Consider the following 22,600-nt stretch of genomic DNA (forward strand, 5'->3'; position numbering starts at 1 on the left):
AGCATTTAAATATTGTGCTATTTTTATATGCGTGTTAAGTATACATTAATAACTAACATTTTCCATAATTCACAATCCACATTTTGATTGTTATTTTAACTTAAATTACAATAACGCAAATTTAAGTTAACAAACTATTTAAATTAACTTAAACTGAACTTGTTGTAATTGAACATTTTTCTTGTATCAGTGTAGCATATGACAAAGTTCTTTCTAGTTGTAACAAGAAGTAATTGCTAAAATGAGAATTATTTATCATTTAAAAGGTAGCTTTTAATTAAAAATGATGTAACCATACTGTACGTATAATACCACAACTTCTTGACACTTTCACTGATTTCAAGTTGTGTTAAATTCTGTTGTGTATTATTCATAAAAACTGCATTTTAAATTACAAAATGTAATATTCATTTATAAATTCTATAAACTGTTTAACTGCTGTTTTCTGAATAGGCAACTGATGAACATAAAGTTAGTTGCTTTAGATTATATTGTATTTCTATTAATACAGTATTTACAGTAAGTGAAGGTATGTCTTTTGCTGTATATATGAAAAAGCACAATTTGTCCACAATGTTGATTTTTCATAAAAATAAATTGAGATGATTGATTTTATGCATTAAAACCATGATAGCTTTATAATAATTTGGTATCTGATGAAGAGGTATAATTAATCTGATTTGTTCTGTACTGTGTCCTTTATTATTTCTGTCATCTAAGTTAAATCTCACTGTCTTGCGTTCAGTGCTTGCATTCTGAGTTTTCCAGCTGCTAGTTGCACTTACTGATGCATGTCTCAAGCATCATTGGAAATGAAAATTGTCTGCATAAAGAAAGTTGCCTTGAAGGAACATCGCCTCTTTAGTTCTGTGAGCTGATGCTTAAGAATGAAAATTGTAATGATAGACGGAGCAAACGTATACTGTATGTGGGACTCTGGGTAGGGGGTTAGGCACTTCCACAGAATGAGGCTGACATTTGGAATGGGCTACCAAATCATGTTGTCAATGGTGATGCATTGAGATCTTCCAAGAGCAAATTGGATGCTCCAAACTCTCAGCTGATTGATGGCTCATCTGTGTCATTGTGCTAATGTCATCAGAGATGAAAGAGAAAAAAATCTAAAAAACTCTGTTGATAATGTATTCAGATTACAGCTGACATCAAGCTTGCAATAAATATTAACAGTAGATTTGGCAGAGCATCAAGACGTGGTAGAGTGGAACAGAAAGCTGGCTCCTTGACTCTTCCAGAAAGCCCAAAACTAAGAGAGAAGTGTATTGTTTTGACGGAACACTTTCAAGAGGTTAAAGAGCCCAAAATGGAGAACTCTATTGTTTTCCTGAGGTACAAGTGGAAAAAACAATTCAAACACCACTTCTATATAGTTCTAGAACTGTTTCTGTGTGATCTTTTGAATGGCATTTTGTAAGTAAAATATTTCATGTTCAATTAAAAAAAAATGCCCCCTAATGTGATTCCATGCAAACACATTGAGTATCACAGGGCAGTTCGTTCTTAATTTTCAATGAAACTCTATGCACTGCAATATTTTCAATTTCTGTAATACTTCATTCTTTGAAAGGAATGAATGTTCTAGTCCATGACAATCACCAGGACAAGCGAACTGAAAATAGGTAGATGAATGCTTGATGCATGTGATTCATATCTTTTACACATTTCCAATATAAGTACTGTACATATTTCCAACATAAATTACAGTGTTTTTCAGACATTAACCTTTACTGATTCTTGAAGGTGGTATGAGAGTTATGTTGTAAGACTCTTTACCATTAAATAAAAATGATTATAAGGACTCTGGATTCTATTCACGAAATACTGAAAGATCAAAATTAGAAGTCATGAAGATGGGTCCATTTGTATTGTGAGTTTCTGATTTACATCTAAAACAAAGAGAAACACTCATTCAATTACAATAATTTTACATTTGATTTTGAATTCAGTATGTAGTACAGCTGTGTGAGCCACACTGGAACTGTATCAGCTTTGTGACTGATTATTGACAGCAGTCATCTTTTAAAGACAATGAGATTGTTTTTTTTTATCCTTTTAGACGTCTTTCTGGTGCCTTACTCCAGTACAACTTCACTCTCTAGGTTTTTCTACCTGATTATGGAATACGTCATCCAGCAATAATAGCTGTATTACCTGCTATGGAATTACAAGAGCCACCAGCCAAACCAAGGTCCTCATTTCAACTGGAGACGATTGGTACAGGTATAACTTATAGTGTCGATGGCTAATAATGACTCGTAAGCGCCCTGTGTTAATACTGTCAATCTGCAATTGAAAAAACAATAAAATGAAAATTGTCCTTGAATAGGTGCATATTTGATTTTTTTGTTCCCTAAAACGTTTCATGTCATTGTGTGTAGTTGTGTATATATATATGGAAGGTATAGGGTTGAAATGATGGGATATAACAGCTTCTTCCCTCCATTTTGTTCTGCAGGGTCTCTTCATCTTTCTGATATATGGGGTGTACAACACAGAGGTAAGTCTGCATAGTGTCTCAAGGCTGACAGAGTGAATGAGAGAAATGACAAGTTTCTGATCACGCTAACTAAAGGGACGAAGTGGCTTTCCACTTGAGTGTCCTACTGCCCTTCATGCTTCGACTACCTTATATGCATCCAGACTCACCATTAAACACTGACACCCTGAGTAAAGAGGCAGTCATTTCTCAACAACATTGGCTAATATTTCACTGCCTCTTTAAGTTTTTAAACTCATGGCCCTCCATTTAACATTTTGACATTAGGCTTTACAGGGCTGGTAGCTTCTGCTGTTAGGCTGTAGCAAAAACAGTGGGGCGACAAAGCAGAAACGGATTTTTATTAATATTATTAGCACCTGCTTATGTTAGCCTTGTTAATTTTAATACGTCTTCCTAATCCTAATTATTTATGCATGATTTAGACGTAATAATGAAAAATCTGCTTCCAAGTCTCACTGTAAGAAACCTTTGAATGTTATATAAAATAAGACAAAGCAAAAAAAGCACAAGGTGTCTCAAATTGAATAGGAAGATTAGACATTACAAATATTTTGGGAAATGAAGCAAATTTAATGGGCACAGTAGCTAATGCTCTTTCACATTTAAATGATAGAATTTATTAAAATAAAAAAAACGAAATCACACGATGATGGTAACGGATTTAAAAAAGCAGTCTTTGGTATTTATATGTTTTTTAATCACAGAAAAATTTTCCATCTCAGCAAAAAACGGAGCCACGTTGGTTCATTTTACGGTTCCACTCTTTCTAATATTCCCATGTAAGAAAGGAAACATTATGTCTTTTGTTTTAACAAATGATACGTTCTTGCCAAAATGTTATTTATACTGTAGCCTCACAGGACACTACATCTTCGAATAAAGCTGTAGGATTACTGGTGAGTGAGGGATAGTAAAGGCAGAGCTAGCCACTTGCAAGTAACTACAAGTCCACTAACAATGTATTCAAGGTCAGTACTGTTTGGCCACAGGAAATTACACCTTTACTCCTTTCTTGCTCTCGGTCCGGTCACATACGAACTGGAGGAAGGCAGTAAGTCAGAGTGTTTCTTTGAGGCAGTGTTGCATAGCTGTTTTTTATTCATCACAAAGAAGTGTACAAAGGTGTCCCTGAGTCAGTGCACTACGTTGACATAGTATAGCTTCAGAGCTGGCATTCCACATTGTAAAATAAATCATTGTTGCATTCCTGCTTAAGTGGCTTTTTTAGTGAGTAGGAATCCATTTTCCAACTCCAAGTTCTCCTTGACCTGGGGTCTTCACAATTTGTGAGCAACCCATGTATGCTTTATGCCTTAGAAAAGGGTTTTGTAAATATGAAATGTAATAATCTATGCAATTCCGATTTATATATATAAGGCATGACAAAAAACACTGACAGCTTCACTTTCACCTCTGACACCAGAAGGAAATTCTTGTTTAACAGAAATAAATGCGAAATGTATAAAGAATGGTGAAAATTTTAGATTACTAAATTAAAACAATTAAACAGGAGAAAACGATCAAAATTATTACTGCCCATTCCAATTGTGAGCAAAGGCACCCTGTATTACAAACATGAAGTATATGTCATTGTTTTCTCAGCAAAATACATTACTTCACTATGTTTTAGTGCAATATACTATATCAACCAAGGGAGAACATCATGTGTTTGCAGAATGTTTTTTTCAATAGTCTGATCTTTTGATTTGCAATTCCTAAATAATTACTTCGAGAGGCCACATTGCCAGATGTAAAATAATATGTCATACAACTAATTCATGGCTTTATTTCCAGACAGCAGAAAAACAGTAATTATTGTGCATCACACACACATTTGGAGCAGCAAGCTCATGACTGAACTGAATGAGCACTGGCAAGTATTATAAAGCTTTGTTCATTATGTAAACGAGAAGCTCAGAAAGTTTGGATCAGGTAACAAGCTGCAATTTGTGCCTTTAAAGCTTTGGAGCATTTTTTTAAGTTTGTGTACAATGGGATGAGCACAGTGCGTGAAATTTAAAGGTGATGCTGGCATACGTACTGTATATGGAAAACCATATTAAAGAACTGTTCTTGGTTTAAACACTTTGCTTAACTTTATCATCATATTTTCTAAAGTATACACATTAGAACAATTTCAAACAAGAGTAGGACATTTGGCCCAATAGTCTCTTTGGTAGTTAGTAGCTAATTGATTCAATGATCTCATCCAGCCCTTTATTGAAAGAACCCAGTGTATTGGGTTCAACAATATGGGTAGGTCTACACCATACAAGGATCATTTGGGTAAAGACGTGATTTGTGTTATCAGCTTTAATAACATCTCCCTCTAGTTTCCACTTGTGTCCTCTGGTTCGAGTTTTACTGTTCATTCTGAATAGGACTCTGGGTTGACTTGGTTAATGCCCTTGGGGATTTTGAATACTTGTATCAATACTTGGAGTTCTTCTATGTATCACTTTCTGATTTGTAAAGACAAGCCGTAACTGTATTATTCAGTCTGGCATTGTGAATTCTTGCAGCTAGAATGCTGATTTTGTTTATTTTTTAATTAGCTTTTTTCCTTGCTTACTCTGTTTCTCTTATTTTTCTGCTTTGATGATTGTTTTCCCTAGGACTAGATTAGCAAATGCCAGGAAGTGTTACAATAAGCAGTATATTCATATGGAAATGATCTCTAAATGTTTTTAGATTGAAAAGCTGTCACTGTCTTATTTACATGTGATGGCACAAAGTCATGTTATGTGTTTTGTAAGGAAATAGGAACAGTGAAAACAGATTGTTTGATTTTAAAATAGATTGATAGAATAGATTGCAATAGAGAAATTACAACACCATCGTCTTCTATTATTAAAATGATCTGATTCACAATTATGGAAAAATGTGGCAAGCATCATTTTAATAACACATTGTGGAAGCCTGCATATAAGCCCTATTAAGTGCTGTGATGCAAAAATTAATTCATTCTTCAGGACAGATGTTTATCTCAATTAATAATACTAAGACACAATCATTAACTCAAGGTGACAAAAAGCTTTTTCCTTGCTTCATTATATATCCACTCAAGGGTGGTTTCTATGCAAAATGTTGCCTTTACATTTGTAGAGAGGATTTATGATATGTCGAAGATTAATGAAGCTGTAAGACCAGTATATTTACTAATAGTGTGGGTGGAGTCTTATCCTGTGATTCATATTTCAGTAGTATTATGGAATGATGTGGTGGTTACTGTCTCACTGAAAAAAAAATGTCATTGTTGATTCACTGTGTGAAAAAATAAATTATTCAGAAATGCTCCAGCTTTTTAAAATTAAGATTTGAATAGGCTATAAACGTTATCTATAAAATGTCATGTAAAGCTGGTGATGTTCAAAGACTGCTGATGTAGACACTGTTATTAGAATAATTAAAAATCATGCTGATCCTTATTGACCACTGTAGATTCCCTGAAGGAATGGGTACCCACAGTGTGTAATTATATTTTACTGCTCAGAAACTACTACTGTACAATTGCATGGATAGTGCTGTGTTAGTTTCATTTTTTTTAACCATTTTTTGCATTTTGTGTGTATAGTGTGAAAGTATTGTTTCTGTACTCTGCATGTTTTCAGTATCATACCATATAAATATGTATTACTATTTATGTAATAGATCTATTTCCAGATCTATTTTTGCAAAATTGTCAATCTGAAACTGATCAAATAAATGGGCAAATATATTATGTATGCAGCATTATGTAACATTTTTATGCATTTTCATTATATGGTTGAATAAGACTGTATTTACAATACACAGTATTGTATTAAATGTATATTAATGATGCAGCTACCCAGTCTAATTTATTGAGTGTATTTAAATTACATTAATTAATTATTTAAATACAACACTGCACTGAACAGGTGTCCCATCCACGGTGTAACCTGCCTTAGACCCATTGCTTGATGGGATAGGCTCTGGCTTCCCTGTAATTCTGAATTGGATAAAAAGAGGCTATGGAATAGTTTCAGACACCAAAATCAAATATATTGTACATGTATTTTAAACATATTTTACAATGTATTTACCAAACATGTATTGTATATATACAGTGTTATGTAATGCGATTTTGTGTATATAGAAACAATATATAATTCACAAGCAATATATATTTCAAAATACATAACATTCATACATACATTTTTCATACATTTATTTTTGGAACCGTTTGCCTAAATATATAGTTTTCAGTTTGTATTTACTACAGTATATTTGTATCATATAAAAACCTATAAAAACACTAAGTTTACAAAAAACTAATTTAGTTAATAGGGGATACTGCTACTGAGGAACAATATGTTTATTTATTGTTTTAAATTTAATTTCAACACACAACAGCTCAGGAAAAAAAAACACGTTTTTTTGCTGTTTTGCGTTGCTACCATAATATGCATTGTACAGATGTATCATTTAAAAAATAAATAAAAAATACTATTATTTATGTTTTACCACTTACTGGTAAAATAAAATGTATAATTGAGAATGTAAACTGATACACAGAATACTATTTAACTATGAAGTACTCTAAGTATAACTAAGTATTCTATAACTATTAAGAAAATATGTTACAAAACCTTTTCAGAAGAGAAAGTAAATAATTCTGTATATTTTTTTTCAGCTTGAAATATTTCTCAGTTTCTGAGAAAACAAAGAATACTCACAATATCACAAACAAACATTAATTTGTTCTCATAAGCAGTTGATATAATTCTCCAGGCTATTGAGGCTCCAGAGACTTGCATCCTAATTGATGATGTTATAAGGTGTGAAAATTTATTTTCATTCCCCACCTGACCAGCTGTGTTATTTATTTTGTGAAGTTTTCAAGTTTTCTGTTATTTACTCAACCATGTACAGTGAGAATATTTACTGCTGCATCCAGCTTTTGTGCATTCACAGTGAATGATTGGTTTAAACCTGAAGTATTAAGTGAAAATAAAATTATTGAAATCTAGTGGCTTGTTATATACACTATATATTAGGGTCTAAAAAGATTCCAAATGAAAAGATGAGATGCTGAGTCTATTGTTCCTCTACATCAGCTACTGTACCTTGGTTTACTGAGTACAACTCCAATCTGTTCTGCTAGGAAAAAGTATTTTTTCAGTAGCTTCATTTCTAGGCCACTCTGCAATGTGACAGATGATAGCTTAAAGTAGTCTTCTTAGTTTGCTGGAACTATGTGTCACTTTCAGGTTCCATTACCCTTGACAAACTGTAACATTTTATTTTTCTATTTTGTAGTACTTATGGATTTTTAAGCAATGTGAAGTTGTCTTTTTTGTTTTGTGTATTTGTGTGGACTGTTAGATATAAATAATCTAAAATACAAAAATGAAAAAAGAGACATTTTTCTGTGTGATTTTCTAGGTATAGCGCAGAATCAGGAGAATTAAAAAAGGACAGCACTTCGTTTTTCTGTAAGTACTTAATTCTTATATAGCTGTACATTTGACCTGGCACGAGAACATGAGAAAATTACAACAATACAAAGGTTACAAACGAGGGTAATCCATTTGGTCCATTTTATCTTGTTTAATTACTAATAGCTACAGTAATTGATCCAAGGATCTCATTGTTTGAAAGGTGCCAGCTCTTTAGTTTTGAAAACATAGCTGGGTAGCATGTTCCAGTCTCCAACAAGCAAATTAGCTACTTCATTTTCCATCTTCTATCGTTTGGTTAATCCTCTATTTTGGTCATCAGTGTCTGTGACTAGTTTTCTAAGTATAGAAATCTAGATAATCGATATAAATTAGGAAAAGCAGTAATCCTAATACAGATTCAGAAGCCCATTGTGTTGACTTTATTAATGCACTTGAGGATTTTGTAAATGTGAATCTGCCTGTCTGAGTTCCTTTAGGCATTCATCTGAACTCTCTTTTCTGGACCAAATTCAGCAAAATATCCCTCCATTCTTTTTCTAAACTGATTTATGATTCTGTTGGGGAAAACAGTGTCATAGTGTCATAGTGGTTAGCATTGCTGCCTCAAAGCGCTATCTGCACGGAGTCTGTATGTTTTCCCCACATTTCCTCTTGGGGCTCCTGTTTCATCCCTCAGTCCAAAGATACTGGTAGGTTAATTGTCTTCTGAGTGTGTATGCGTGTGTGTCTGTGTGTGTCCTGCACTGGACTGGTATCCTGTTCAGGGTGTAATCCTGCCTTGAGCCCATTGTTTGCCTGGATAAGCTCTGGCTCCATTATGACTTAGTACTACATCTGTATTTGTGTCCAGTCCAGAAACATAAGATGGATGAAGCCTTCTGCCCTGAAACAACAGTCAGTTGTGCACTCACTAAGGTGGGACAGACATCATTTATTAATTGGCTTTGTTCATTTGTGTTTATTTAAACTCCTTTAAAATGAAAAAAGATTTGTTAGTGGTCTCTAAAGCTGGTGCATTCAGCATTAGAGAGGCTTGGTAGATATACAGCATACTGCTCCTTCATTAAGCATTCCAATTGGACTGTGTAAATTAAACTATAATTATCACATTACCGTAGCCTCTAGACATCTCTCTATCTCACCATTGGATTCTGAAGTCAAACATTGTCTATTTAAAAAAAAAAAATCTTAATCATTAAATCCTATGAAACCCATTTAATAATATTATTATTAATATGAAATGAACTCTGTAATGCAGTACAACTTATTTGGCCTTTTATTTGTTAAAGAACATTATGGCAGGGCATGTAGTTTTCTGTTGTATGGTAAAGTGTTGCCATTAGTAAGACTAGGTTGTTTGTCCAAAAGTCATTCGGCACATCAAATATGCATAATGTAATGAGGGTTAAAAAGCAGTGAAACACCTTAATCCCAACAATGACAACTGTACTATTGGGTTACAGGTTTCTAATCCTAGAGGATCTGTCCCTTGACATTAAACTGTCAGAGTAGTATTTATATCTGCAGGAGCTCTCCGAGATCACTTAGCCCTGCAAAGTGGTTTAAAAGTAGTTAATGGCAGCCCTGCTGTGACTTGTCCCTTATGAATGATCACATTAACTCGACCTGGGTTGTCATGGTTTATGGGATATAGCAGTTTGTCCCAGTCTGCCGCAGTAACATCAGGTAATTTAAAATGAAATGAGACAATTTCTAAAGGCAGATTGATTTGAGAATATCGCCTGTTCTTCCCTTTGACCCCTTGACAAGTTGACACTGTAAAGATTGTGACTTGTAAAAAATGATTGAACCAAATATACCCAGGTAGCTGATATATTGTTGGTCCATATTATCACTGGGCCTTTTAGTACTCTCTGGAAATTTTCAAATTTTAAAGACCATGTCTAAAGCACAGTGTGTTCAGATGAAGTGTAAATATGGTTGTTTTGAATTCTATGGTTCCTGTCTGTCTCAAAATGTATATGTAAGAATAAATTATAGATATGTGTGTAATTATTGATAGGCATTACTGAAGAAACTCTATCTTAAATACCCTGCTTAAAATATACTGGCCAGACAGCAGGACCCATACATAAGTAACTGGTCAGATTTTTGCACTACAGACTAACCTCCCATATACTGTATGTTGGGCATATAAATAAAAAATAAAATTACAAACAATGGCAACACATTTTGACCTACCCATTGTGCAGTGTAGATACAGTATAGAAGCAAATGACATAACCTATCCTTTTAAATATGGTTTATATTGAGGTAGAATCAGCCTCTCTCTTCTCCTGAAGAATGTTCACATTAATCAAAGACAGATTTTGTGAGAGTTTCAGCTTTGTTTTTCTTTCAGTAGCATCCTCTAAGTAAAGCCAAAGTGAACAGAGTTCTGAATAGGCTCATGGTTTGCATTTGGAATGTCGAAAGAGAAAATTCAGTGCGTGTGATGTGGCAAAAAAAGAATATTCTTCATGGTTTTGGTTGATCATTGATCAGATTTGGTGCATTAGAAGTATAAGGTGCGTGAAATGCTTCTTAAAGGTTCTTCATTGAGTTTTACATACAGTACATGGATTTGACCATGTTTTCTGCCTGGCTGTAACCACCTGCCTTATGACCCTTATGACCTGCCACTTGTACAAACAGTGCAAGATTGCTTTGTGAAATAAAACTGTCAGTTGCACCAACAAAATAAAGAATGATTGCCTTTCAATACTTGGTGCTCAGTACTGTGACAGCACTGAAATATAGATTTAAATTGGAAGTAGATTAGTTTTTGATCCTAATTCACGTTTTGACAAGATATAGGGAAAATACGGACATATACGCATATATTTCTTGGAGATCTACATTGAGGAGGTTAAGCTGTAAAATTTCCAATTGGCATAACTGTGAATGTTTGCACAGGTCTGTGATGTTATTCATTTCAGCATGGCTGCCAAATGAAAAGTAAGCCATACAGTAGAAACTTTTGTAGCCTTGGAAGTCATTTTAAAAAGAATATTATTAAAAAGAGCATTTTCCATTTAAGGCTATGCAGTATTAAGTAATGAAGTGACATTTTCCTTTTCTGTGATTTGCTTTCTTAATTTAGCCATTGGATTTATAGACTATTGCGCCATAACTCTCAGAAGGAAGCTACCGGCAGAAGATTCAAATGAAAGTGAATCATAAAGCTAAAGAAACAGTCGGATTGTGAAGATTGTCTTCTGAAGTGTCACTGATATTATTTATTTCCTTTGTCTTGAGCAGATCTTTGCAAGCCCGTTAAATCCCAGGCAGGAAGCTCTTTTGGTCCTGTTGTGCTGGACCTCACTAGGAGAAGGTAGGGTATGTCTGTTATCTCCACAAGCACAACTCACACTGCACCCATGACTTATAACCAGGGTGTAGAGTAAGCCAGCTCAGTCTCTACTGGTTATCAAAGACCTACCATATAAAATATTTTGACAATGACAATTTTTTTGTAGTTTACTTTTCAAGAGAAAGCAAATTCTTCAGATCAAATATTTGCAATTAAAGCTAAATGGAATATTCTTTGTAACCACTTTGCGATCTTGCTGCACTCCTCTAACAACCATCCTCAATTCTTGTAACATGGATCTTTATGTTGCGTAGCTCGACAGGACGACAGGTCGACAGGTCCTTGTTTTGCAGTTTGCTGAGTAAGTATGAGGTAGAGTCAACAATACTGTATACCTCACTCACCCTCATCACTGAAAATAATTTTGAAGGTATTGTTACTAATCATTGAATTTAAAAATGTACCTTCCCGTCCCGTATTTCTCTTCTAATTTTGGTCATTTCAAATTCAAATTTTCAGACTGAGAAAATGTGGAGACATTGCTAGGAGAAATTGAAGTAGAGTAGAGGAAGTGCATGCATTCAAAGTTCCGTTTTTGCTTGTGCAGATTGCTGCCTACACCAACTGTGGCAGTGAAGTTCCTCCTGCAGATGTGTAACCACACAGTTTCTTGGGATGGAATCTGATAGAGCTTTTATCAGTCCCATTTTCTTCTACATTCCAATTGCTGCTTCTCTACAGGTCATGTGTGACAGCATGGTCACTGGGTAGGGAACTCTGGGACTGGTTTTGCTGCTGTGCTTCCCAACTTCAATGTGCTTGTTGTGAAGAAGATACTTTTCATCAATACAATATGAGGTCAAAGCTTCATATACTTTGAATTACATCACTGGAAGTGTAGGTACTGGTTACTGTATGCTTTTATTTGTCTTTGAACACCAGTCCCTGTATGGTCCCGGCCCTAGAATAGGTAAAGTTTTACATTATCACCTGAGAAGCTGAGCCACTGTTAAATTGAGAGAAGTCTGAGTGTGTCCACCGGTGATATTGTTCTGATCTTTCCTAATGTCGTTTGGCAGGATGCTGGCAAACTCAAATAGGTTTTCCACAAAATCAGGGCAGATTCATTCGAAAACACTCAACTACCATCCCCGCCGAACCCCGTGGTGAGATGAGGGTTGGGGTGGGGGGTTAAACAAGCTTTATGCTCCTTTATGAAACCATAAGCTTCTGAGCTAAAATAAACTGAGAATTTATTTTCTTGTTATGGTAGTAGTTTCTTTTGGTCTTTGACAAACTCTTTCAATTATTATACTTCCCTTCTGCAGTGAATTCGACTGAAAACATCATCACTGAGTTCATAGTCCAGTTCTATTCAAAATACAGCATGTGGAGAATAAAAACATATCCAATTGTTAATCATAATTCACATCATTACATTTGATTTTAACACAGCTCATATTCAACGTTATGAATAATCCTTAAAATTATTTTTAACCAATACTGTAGTAAATGAAAATGTTTTGAAAAACTCTACCATAAAAAAAAAATCTGTTAAGGTACTGTGCTCTTCTGTGCATAACATCATAATGTCTAGTGAAAAGGTTGTTTTGCATTTCTTTTCTAGTATTTGTTTTAATAATCATGTCTACTGCTTTCAAGTCCGTAGCAAGAAATGAACATGGTCTAAGACAGTGGCAGAATGGTTTAAAAAGACACACTTTTCATAATGTTACTATTCATAATGTATCAAATTAGAAAGTGACTCTTATAAGGGAACAATAAGGGATAGACTGACCCCACTTTCTCATATCTAGCAATGTCATATACTTTACTGAAATGTTACGGGATGCTAAATTATAGACTTTCCACCATCCAAAAAGAAAACAATAAAATATTGTACTTCCAGTGGGGAAAAACAAGTTTTGAAAAAATGCATGCTGCAAATCATTTTTCACATGAAAAAATGACACAAAAAGGCACCAGTGGATTTTATAATGTGACTCTTTCTGTATGTGTAGCTTCCTTAACTATTAAAACTATATTGAAAGGAAACCCCAGTGGTCTTTTATTTCTTGTATTTTTCCATCACGAAGACATTTACAGGAGCATCACATATAAAACCTTACTCAAGCAATATGTAACATGCAAATATTGATTGCCCCTTATCATTACCCCTCTTTCTGCTGGCATGGATAAATAGTGTCAACTTGATTCCAACTTACAAAACTATCTTCCTAAGCATGATCGACTGTACAATAAGATAGGAGCATAAACCACATGCACATATCCTTTAATACACCCTGGGTGCAAATAACTAATCATTCAGGAGAGACAACTTGTAATAAACAAATGCAACAGAGCCATGATTGAATATTTGTTTTTAATATTGAGCAATTTGTAAAACCTTCAGAATTGGGTACCTCTATAACAAGGAGGATTGCACAGCTATAAATAATATGACAAAGAGTGAACCTCACAGCATCTACAATCAGTACATGCTGTATGCATATTGCACCAGGAATACTGTGTGTGCTCCACAAAGTAATAAATGACTTATACTCACAACAGACGCTCCAACAATTGTTAACTGATAGTTGTGTCTCTAATACACAAGGTCATGTCATTTTTAAAAATCTGTTTCACTTATGTAGGCCTTTGATCTATTTTTTCTATTATGTCTCCACTGAACATCATTTACAAAGCTGAATTATAATAAAAGGCATAAAATACATGGTAATAATGATAATAAAAATGCTCAAGGTTTCATCTGAATTTGCTACTGGGAGAATAAGAGAATGACTAAGGACTACATGTTAGAATTCTACTCATCTTTCAATAAGATGCACTAAAATTTTCAATTAAACCGGCATTTAATATTGACTGCAGTGAGGATTTTAAGATTTCTTGTTTCATTTTGAAATTCCCCTGTGTGTAATCTATTACATTTGTTGTAATATTAATGTGTCATATTTGTTACTTTTCTTGTAATGTACTGAACATATGCCGATGATGAAGAAGGAGACATTTATAATTCAAAACATTTTTCAATTTTTTTCTAGGACATTTTTTATTTGAGCTGTCAGTCACCCTAGACCGTTTGCATCAATTTTCAAATAATTATCCAATGCTACTGAATGTAGCAGTAGCATAAATGTGTGAGCACAAATAGCTAGCTAATTTACTAAAAATCGATTATTTTAAGGCAAATTCAACAATAAGCTAAAAAAAGCATATTCCAAAAAGAATGATGATTATTGATGGAAGCAACTAAGAAAACAAAATATCCTATCCCTAAAAAATAAATGAACAAAAACTGAAAGGATATCCATATTTATCAAATATTACATTTTAGATGTTTTACACACCATGTTTAATAAGGAAATCACTGATAACAATAACACGAATACATTCAGAACAACTTCCAAGAGGAACTTTTTAAGCACCAGACAATTTCTGTAAAATAATAAAAATGATTAAAGCTCTGAACTCGATTCCTAATGGAAATGTAAAATTTATGCTTATTCCGACATCTGACGTCCCTTCTTTGTCAGAATTTTAACAGATGTTCCCTTACATTGACGGTAATTAGAGGTCAGTCAGTCTAAATAAAATGGACTTTACTCTCTAGCATGTGCCATTATATTATACACAGATTTCCCCATTGGAAAACTTAATTTTTCCTTTACAGCCACTTGTCACGCATGTTTATCGTAGATCACTCACACAGTTTCAACTCATACTCTGTGGAAAAAGATTACATGAGATCCACGCAATACCCATTTTTTACTTCTATAATCTTTTCGAAATGGTATTTCTTAAAAGTCTAGTACTAACTTACTAATATTATTTAGTATTTAATAAGAATTGCTCATAATTTCCCATTGGCCTTTACCAATCATGGCCTCCTAATAACCCCCACCTAGGAATTGGCTTCACTACTCTGCTCTCCTCCTCACTGATAGCTGATGTGTGGTGAGCGTTCTGGTGCACTATTGCAGGCGGATGCTGCACATTGGTGGTGGTGGAGGGGAGTCCCCATACCTGTAAAGCGCTTTGACTGGATTGTCCAGAAAAGCGCTATATAAGTGTAAGCAATTAATTATTAATTAATTATAATTATAATTAATTATATCCCTTTTATGATATTGATAAATACATTTTAACTAGTTGGTTTGAAGCTTTAATTTTGTAATAGTGAAAACCGGTAGGTCTGAAAAATACTGAGTATCAGTCTTTTATGACTAATGAGTTTTACTATTATTTTGCCATCTTACCAAGAACTTTGTGTACAATGTACTGTATAACTACTGTAGATAAGAGGAACTTATAGAAAGTTCATTGGATTGTTTCTTCTTGCTTAAGTGTGGTTTATAACACTTGATAAAATTTGTATTATGCTCCCCTAATATAGTGTAAGAATTGTAGCTTGTTGTTTCATTGATTATTCCTGATTGAAAATAGCTGACAGGCAGATTATTGGTCACCAACTCTGGTATACAGGAAGTGATGTTATTGATCAACCAAGTAAACACTTTTTAAGGGGTTTGACAATACATGATGTTTGTTGGTCCTGCTACTCCTTATTCTTACTGTTACATATTTTGTTCTTTACTGTAGAAAGAGGGAGCTTGCCCATTGTTTTTTAATAATTTAGAAGGTCTTTAAGGTCCTGAAATTGCACTGGGCTTACACAATGTGGAGTACTGTATATTTGGGTAAATACTGACTGACAATTCAACAGTAGTACACTCAGAAGCTTTTTTTCATCTGTTTGGGTTAATGAATTTTTATGGGCACCATCCAACCCATTAAAACAATACAGCAACAGTACAGTTAGGGTCCTAATTGCAGATACATTGCAGCTTCATTTTACTTCCAGTATAACTGACACATTCTTTGCTATTGAGTGTCAGCGGTACAGTTTAATGTGAAACCCAATAATTACTGCAGGCCTATCAAACCCAAAATATACACTATGTGTTTCATCCATCCATTTTCTAACCACTTTATCAAATACAGGGTTGGGGGAAGCCAGAGCCCATCCTGGCAAGCAATGAGCACAAGGTACAGTAGGATACACCCTGGAGGGGACAGTAGTGTGTTTCAGTGCTGTTGAATCTTTTATTCTGACGATGTATTGATTTCTGTGCATGAAGCTTAAGACCTCACCAATGGATTTGTAGTCTTTTCCCATTCTTCAATGTTTTTTTCTTGATAATGAAAAGAAATTACAGATTATACATGCAAGTGGAAGTGAGATACTATAATATGAATCATATCTTTAGCCAATATAAAACACATTTTTTTTCTCATTCTGTACCCATATTTATTTTTCTTTCAACCTGACTGACAAATAACTTAAATTCAAAGCGTTGGACTAGTCTGTGTTATATTGGAGCTGTATTAGATGTGGCCAAGATGAATTGTATGATCGGTGAAAAGTCATATGGCCGTAGGCACTTAACGCTGATTTTAGTTAAAAACTATAAACATAAAAAAGAAAAGGCAAGAAAGTTTGCAGTTTATTTAATTTTTTTTGCATTCCTGCCCCTCCTAACATCTTCTCTCTGCTTTTACTTAGCGACATATAACCACTGGCCCAAAAAAACATGGAAAATTTGAAATATTTGGGTGAAAGTAAAAACTTTTGTAACACTGCAGTCCCACAATTGCAATGTCAATCACACAACATTGCTCTTTGGAAGTAGCATCTGTTCCCTTACAAACATTTCATAATTCAACCGGAATGCATCTTACAATAAACATAGTGGTGAATTCTTTGCACATACAGTGTATGTAAAATTTGGATATTTTGTGTTGTTTTGGAAAAAAAACTCCAAAAAGGGAAAACCATATAATACATTATTACAATTTCAATTTTAAATGTAGATCATAAACTCTAAACATTAATCTAATGTTATTCTTATGAGGCCAGATTCAGATAAGAAAACATTTACCACAATTTGTTTGCATTCCTTAAAATTCTTTTGAAACACGTTTGAGCAAAATACCCAAGTTACAATTTGTGTTTTACAACTGTGTGTATAAAACACAATGCCAATTTCTATTTATGATTTGATGCCTTTTAAAATGTATTGTAATTCCAAAATAGTACATGCTCGGTTGTCAAGTTTAACAAATTGAAGCTAAAACCAGATTTTTTTTATCTGCTTAGGAGGCTGACTGCATTATACATATGGCTCTGTGTTTCTGGTAATGGGAAATATGATGGATGGCCACACTTTTTCTGTTCACTTTTATTTATTTATGCAGTTATGGAGCAGGAAAATCCATAGTTGTCTACAGATAACCAAAGATTAGCATTGTGTTGTCTGCCTCATTTCTAACTAATCTCTTGATGTTCCTCAAGCCCAAACATACAGTGTGACCATGGACACCTTCCAGTCCTCTTGGCACGGATATAGTGACTCCTGTGAGGTACTGTACATTCTCTGCTTCAAAGTAAATTAGAATGCCCAGCATGTGTAAATACGAAAGCTTTCTGGACTTTGCTGAGACATGATCTGACCATACTGCACTATTACATGCTGTCTGGTTTGTACTCTTTCTCTCCCTACTAATTTCTGACAGATGTTGAATAAACAGGCTCTTGCCCCTGGGGATTTTCACTCTGTACATTATACAGAGCATGTTTAATAAAAATGCACTTCAGTTGCCTGTCATATTTAGCTACCTATCGAAAAGATCCAGAAACTCTCATCTTTCACTGCAGCTTTTCAATTTTACTTCACTTCTATTCAAAAGTGAAAGCAAACTAAAGTGCTGTCCTTGCAGTTTTGCCATTTATATCAAAACAGGTTTCTATTCAGATTGACTCTACATCTTTTCAAAGGGAAAAGAAAACCACAGTGTTATGTTTGTTTGCAGTTTTATTGTTAAGTTCTTTCCAAAAGCAAGTCTCGAGGAAAATGATACAAAAGCTGTTACCCTGCCACAGAAGTTTAATCTTTTTAAAATTTTCAAATATTTTTCCCCTCCATCTGTTTAGGTGCAATGGGCAACATTAGAAGCTATACTACTGGTGACATTTGAATTTTATTATCTATCCCAGGTAACAGAATGTTTTTAATACCACAGCTTTGTTCCATCCCTTCCTATCACCTCTCTTTTTCTGTTGTAGCTGCTACCTCAATAATAAAGTCCCACACTTGAACCTGTTTTGCATTCTCGCAATGGACATCAAGGGAAGGGCTAGCTAAAGAGTAAAACTGCAGAGAGTTGACACGCCAGTCCAATCTATAGTCACACCACAGCAAATACACCACTGGAGTTTCTAGTGGAATCTGTCCAATAAAACAAAGTAAAGGCTTTCTTATTACATTTCGACAACTTTGCATTAGAATTATTTTTTGTAATGGTAGCAGTAGTAATAATATCATCCATAACAAACAACTTTTTAGAATTCAAACTATACTGATAAATAATTAACTAATAATAATTAGTGCTGTGTGAGCTTGCTAAAGAAATTACAAATCATATAAGACAATAATGGGAATGCTCAATGGAATAACCAAAATAAGACCACAGCAAAATAGGTCAGATTTGTAGTGTTAAACTAGAAGTCAAGATTGAGTTAGTTGAGGGATAACTCTACACTGATAGGTAAACAGGAAATGGTGGACCCATTTGTGGATTGTTAATTATTAACATTATTCAACAAACACCATAGCCTGTTGTTGTAATAATCTTTTAGAAAAGAGGAGGATGATATCAAATATCATCTATTGAAAAGTTTTCTTTCTCAAAACATTTCACTAATCACTGGCTAAAAGATCAAATCTTCACATCAATGTTTAATATTTTCTTGAATGTAATTTTCTTATTTTCTTATTGTAATTAATTATTGTAAGTTGGCTAATGACATTAAAATTCCTGTGAGTTCTAACCCTGCTGAATTAAAACAATTTGGTGTTGATTTAAAAAGTATTTACTGTATATCAGCAGAGATTTAGGTTATACTTGGTAACACACTTATTGTAGCAGTGTAGTTCAAGCCTTTTAGCTTCATTGAATGCTTATATTAAAAACAGATTACCAGAAGAAGAATAGCCCAGTTTTATTTATTTTTGTGCACCATACGAAATCCTGATAAATCACATTCTATAACTGTAAGGCTGCTGTACCTAAGAGTAGGCTAAGAACACTAATCTTACAGTATTGCTCATCTCAAAAGGCCTAGAGCTCCAAATATTTAAAAACTTGAAAGGATGCTTGTTACCACTTTGTCTCAGGTAAACCTTTTTTTTCAAACCTTTAGAGCTAGCCCCTAACATTTAACCTCCTGCTTTTGCCTGATCAACCCCATCAATCATCCTGCTGTTTATTTGCTTACTAGTCCTGCTTACTCCTCTGGCTGACTCTTGTGACACTGTGTGTCTCTCTGGCTCTAGGAGGTTATTCTTAGTGGGAGCAGCAGCTGTACAGGTAGCGAGATCTGACAGGACTTTGAACCAATGGCACATCAGACACTTTTCTCCAGAGCAGGCTATAGATCAGGGCTGGGAGGCCGGTGGACTGGCTGTGGGTGACAAGGGAATAACATCCCTTTCTCCTCAATCGACAGGGGTAATAACTCCTGCTTCCCGGGGGACAGATTGAGAAAGGCAATAGCCAGGGGCTGTGAAGCAGGGATGCTTAGGAGAATTGAAAGTTAAAGAAGCAGCAGTGGAAATTTTGTTGAGAGACTTAAAAAAAAATTGTCAAGATAAACTAGCAAACAATAAATCTCCAAGTGTTCATACTGTATTTTCCATTTAAGTTTTTTTTTTCTCCCGTAGGAACATTGGCATCCAAATAACCCCACAAAGCCTTTCACCGAACACTTGTGGAGGATACCACTCTTTCAAAGCGAATAAAATATTGTGCATTATTTTAGTTTGATTAGACAGACTTGGAGGCATGATGGCAATAAAAGGGAGGGTGGAGTCTTTTAAATACATCATTTCTATATTTAGCTGATTCTTTTACCCAAAGCGACTTACATTTGAACCCAATTATACAGCTGGACATTTTACTCAAAAGATCTGTGTGAGTACTTCACCCAAGGGTACAACAGCAATTCCCTCATCAGAAACAAAATATATATCTTTAAGTTCCATTGTCTAAAGAAAAGAAGAGTATGACCTCATGGAAGCTGTGTGTTAGAGCATAAAAAGGGGATGAGACTATTTGAGGATGAACGGCATGATTGGGCAATGCTGTGATGAAGGTATAGTATTAAAGCTCTCAACCCTGACTCTTGTAAAATTGCTCAGGAGTATCCTCTGAGAGTCCTCAAGGGATTCTCTTTATTATTTTGTCAATTTTTGAACTCTTTATTGAATGTCTTTTTAATGTGATGTTTGTTTGTCTTTTTAATTACACCCTGGTCTTTTCAGTATGTGCTGTGGAAGCTCTGATGTGAAGCACAAATGTGATCATCAACAATATACAGTAATATATGGTAAAGCAGATTTTGTTTCAGTTTTGCGATTTGATTTTTTTTCTTCAGAAGCATGGACCGTAAAGCGTCTAATCTGAAGAAATTTAAAACACTGGCCTTCTATCATGTTTTGAAAAAGTATTTGATACCATCTGAAATCATTGAAACATTATTTGGTATAACACCTTGACTTCAAGGAGTGAGTGAATTTTAAAATATATGTATAGCGAGAATGTTAGACTTCCACCACCCAGCACTGGTCAAAATTACAGGGTCTGTTGATTTACAGATAAAGAGGGCATAAGAATAAATGATTACCTTAAAGTCTCCAACATCTTTTAAATAATTGTAATGGGGGATGTGTTTTGTTGTCATTTTGTATAAATTGTAAATGCACATACTCTTGGCTTTCTGTCACACAATCATACTAGTGTATCACTGTAAATGTTTGTATTTTCTATACTAATTATCTCCCAAATCATATTTATACTGTTTGCAATTGTCTATTAAATTCTGCTGTCAGTTTCGTGGGGTTGCATTCAGTAGGGTTGAGGTCAAGCAGCTGTCGAGGCACCTCTCTCTGTGTTGTCAGCTTCTTTACTGTTCTCTTTGACATGCTGACATTTGATGAGGAATTTAAGCAAAAGTAAGCTGGTAAGGGAGCAATTAGCTTTAGATTTAAATGATCATTTTCTGTGCTTTACTCTGCTCTTGGCAGCAGCTTTTTTCTGCAGATCTAAGATTTTGTATTTGTTAAAGATGTTCATTCAATTTCCCCACACAGACAGTTGTCCTTTGGGAAGGGTAATTATGGATGCATGGACATCGTGTGCTGTCTCCTTTCTTGTATCTTGGATAGCTTATGAGCGATACACTCCTTCTCTTGTCTTTTTCTGGGCCCCCAAAATCTTGTCTCAGGTTTTCACATGGATCTCCTGTGTTACCTAGGTATGGTTTTGAAAGCTCTTCAGTCTTCCTTTTGAGAAAGTACCTAGCACTTTTCTACATGGGCGTATCTTTCAAGACAATTACAGAATGTAATATTTTCTTTTAAAACTGATTTTTTCATAAAATTAAATGACTTATGCATAGTTTGCCTTGATTATTAGGTTTCAAGCTAGATCTATTGTCCCTGTAAATTTGATTCCCATTATTCCTACTGTAAAATGTAAATAAAATATCTAGTAGCATAAAGTAATTGTATGTACAGTACTTACTTATGTAAACTGAACATTTTATGTGTATGTCTTTATAAATGACAATGGGTAAATTTAAATTTGTAATAAGGCCTGCCTTAAGCTTGTCTAATGCCCCGACTATTTAATCACATTTTCTTCAAAATAACTAGTTCATAACAGATTTTAAAAGAGATTTCGTTTGGAGAATGCAAAAATTGGACTATCACGTTTATGAACCTTCAAGGAAGTGTATGTATATATTTTCTGAAATTTACATAAAAATATTTTTCTTTAGACACTCAAATAATATCCTGCAGTCCTCAATTCTGTTGTACATGCTCTTTTCACAGTTATGGAATGAATTGAGTAAAACCTTATGAAGATTCAGATTTTCCAATTCTTGTGTCTTAAAAAATAAGGCATGAATAAAACCTTCTGTAAATAATTAATAATCACAAAAGAGGCTCCATTTTACATGTTTTGTAATCTCAATATTTGATTAGAATTGATGACTTTAAAGAAAAAAACATTTCTATAGATTAATTGCATAGTAAAGTATCTATGTTACAAATACCATATCTATCCACCCATTTTCTGACTGCTTTATCCAATACAGGTCACAGGGGAGCCAGAGCCTGTACTGGCAAGAATTGGGAGGATTATACCTTGAATGGGATGCCAGTCCATCACAAGGCATACACACTCTCATTGGCAAACACAATT

This window comes from Lepisosteus oculatus, chromosome 9, assembly GCF_040954835.1.
Source record: "Lepisosteus oculatus isolate fLepOcu1 chromosome 9, fLepOcu1.hap2, whole genome shotgun sequence".
Taxonomy (NCBI): Eukaryota; Metazoa; Chordata; class Actinopteri; order Semionotiformes; family Lepisosteidae; genus Lepisosteus; species Lepisosteus oculatus.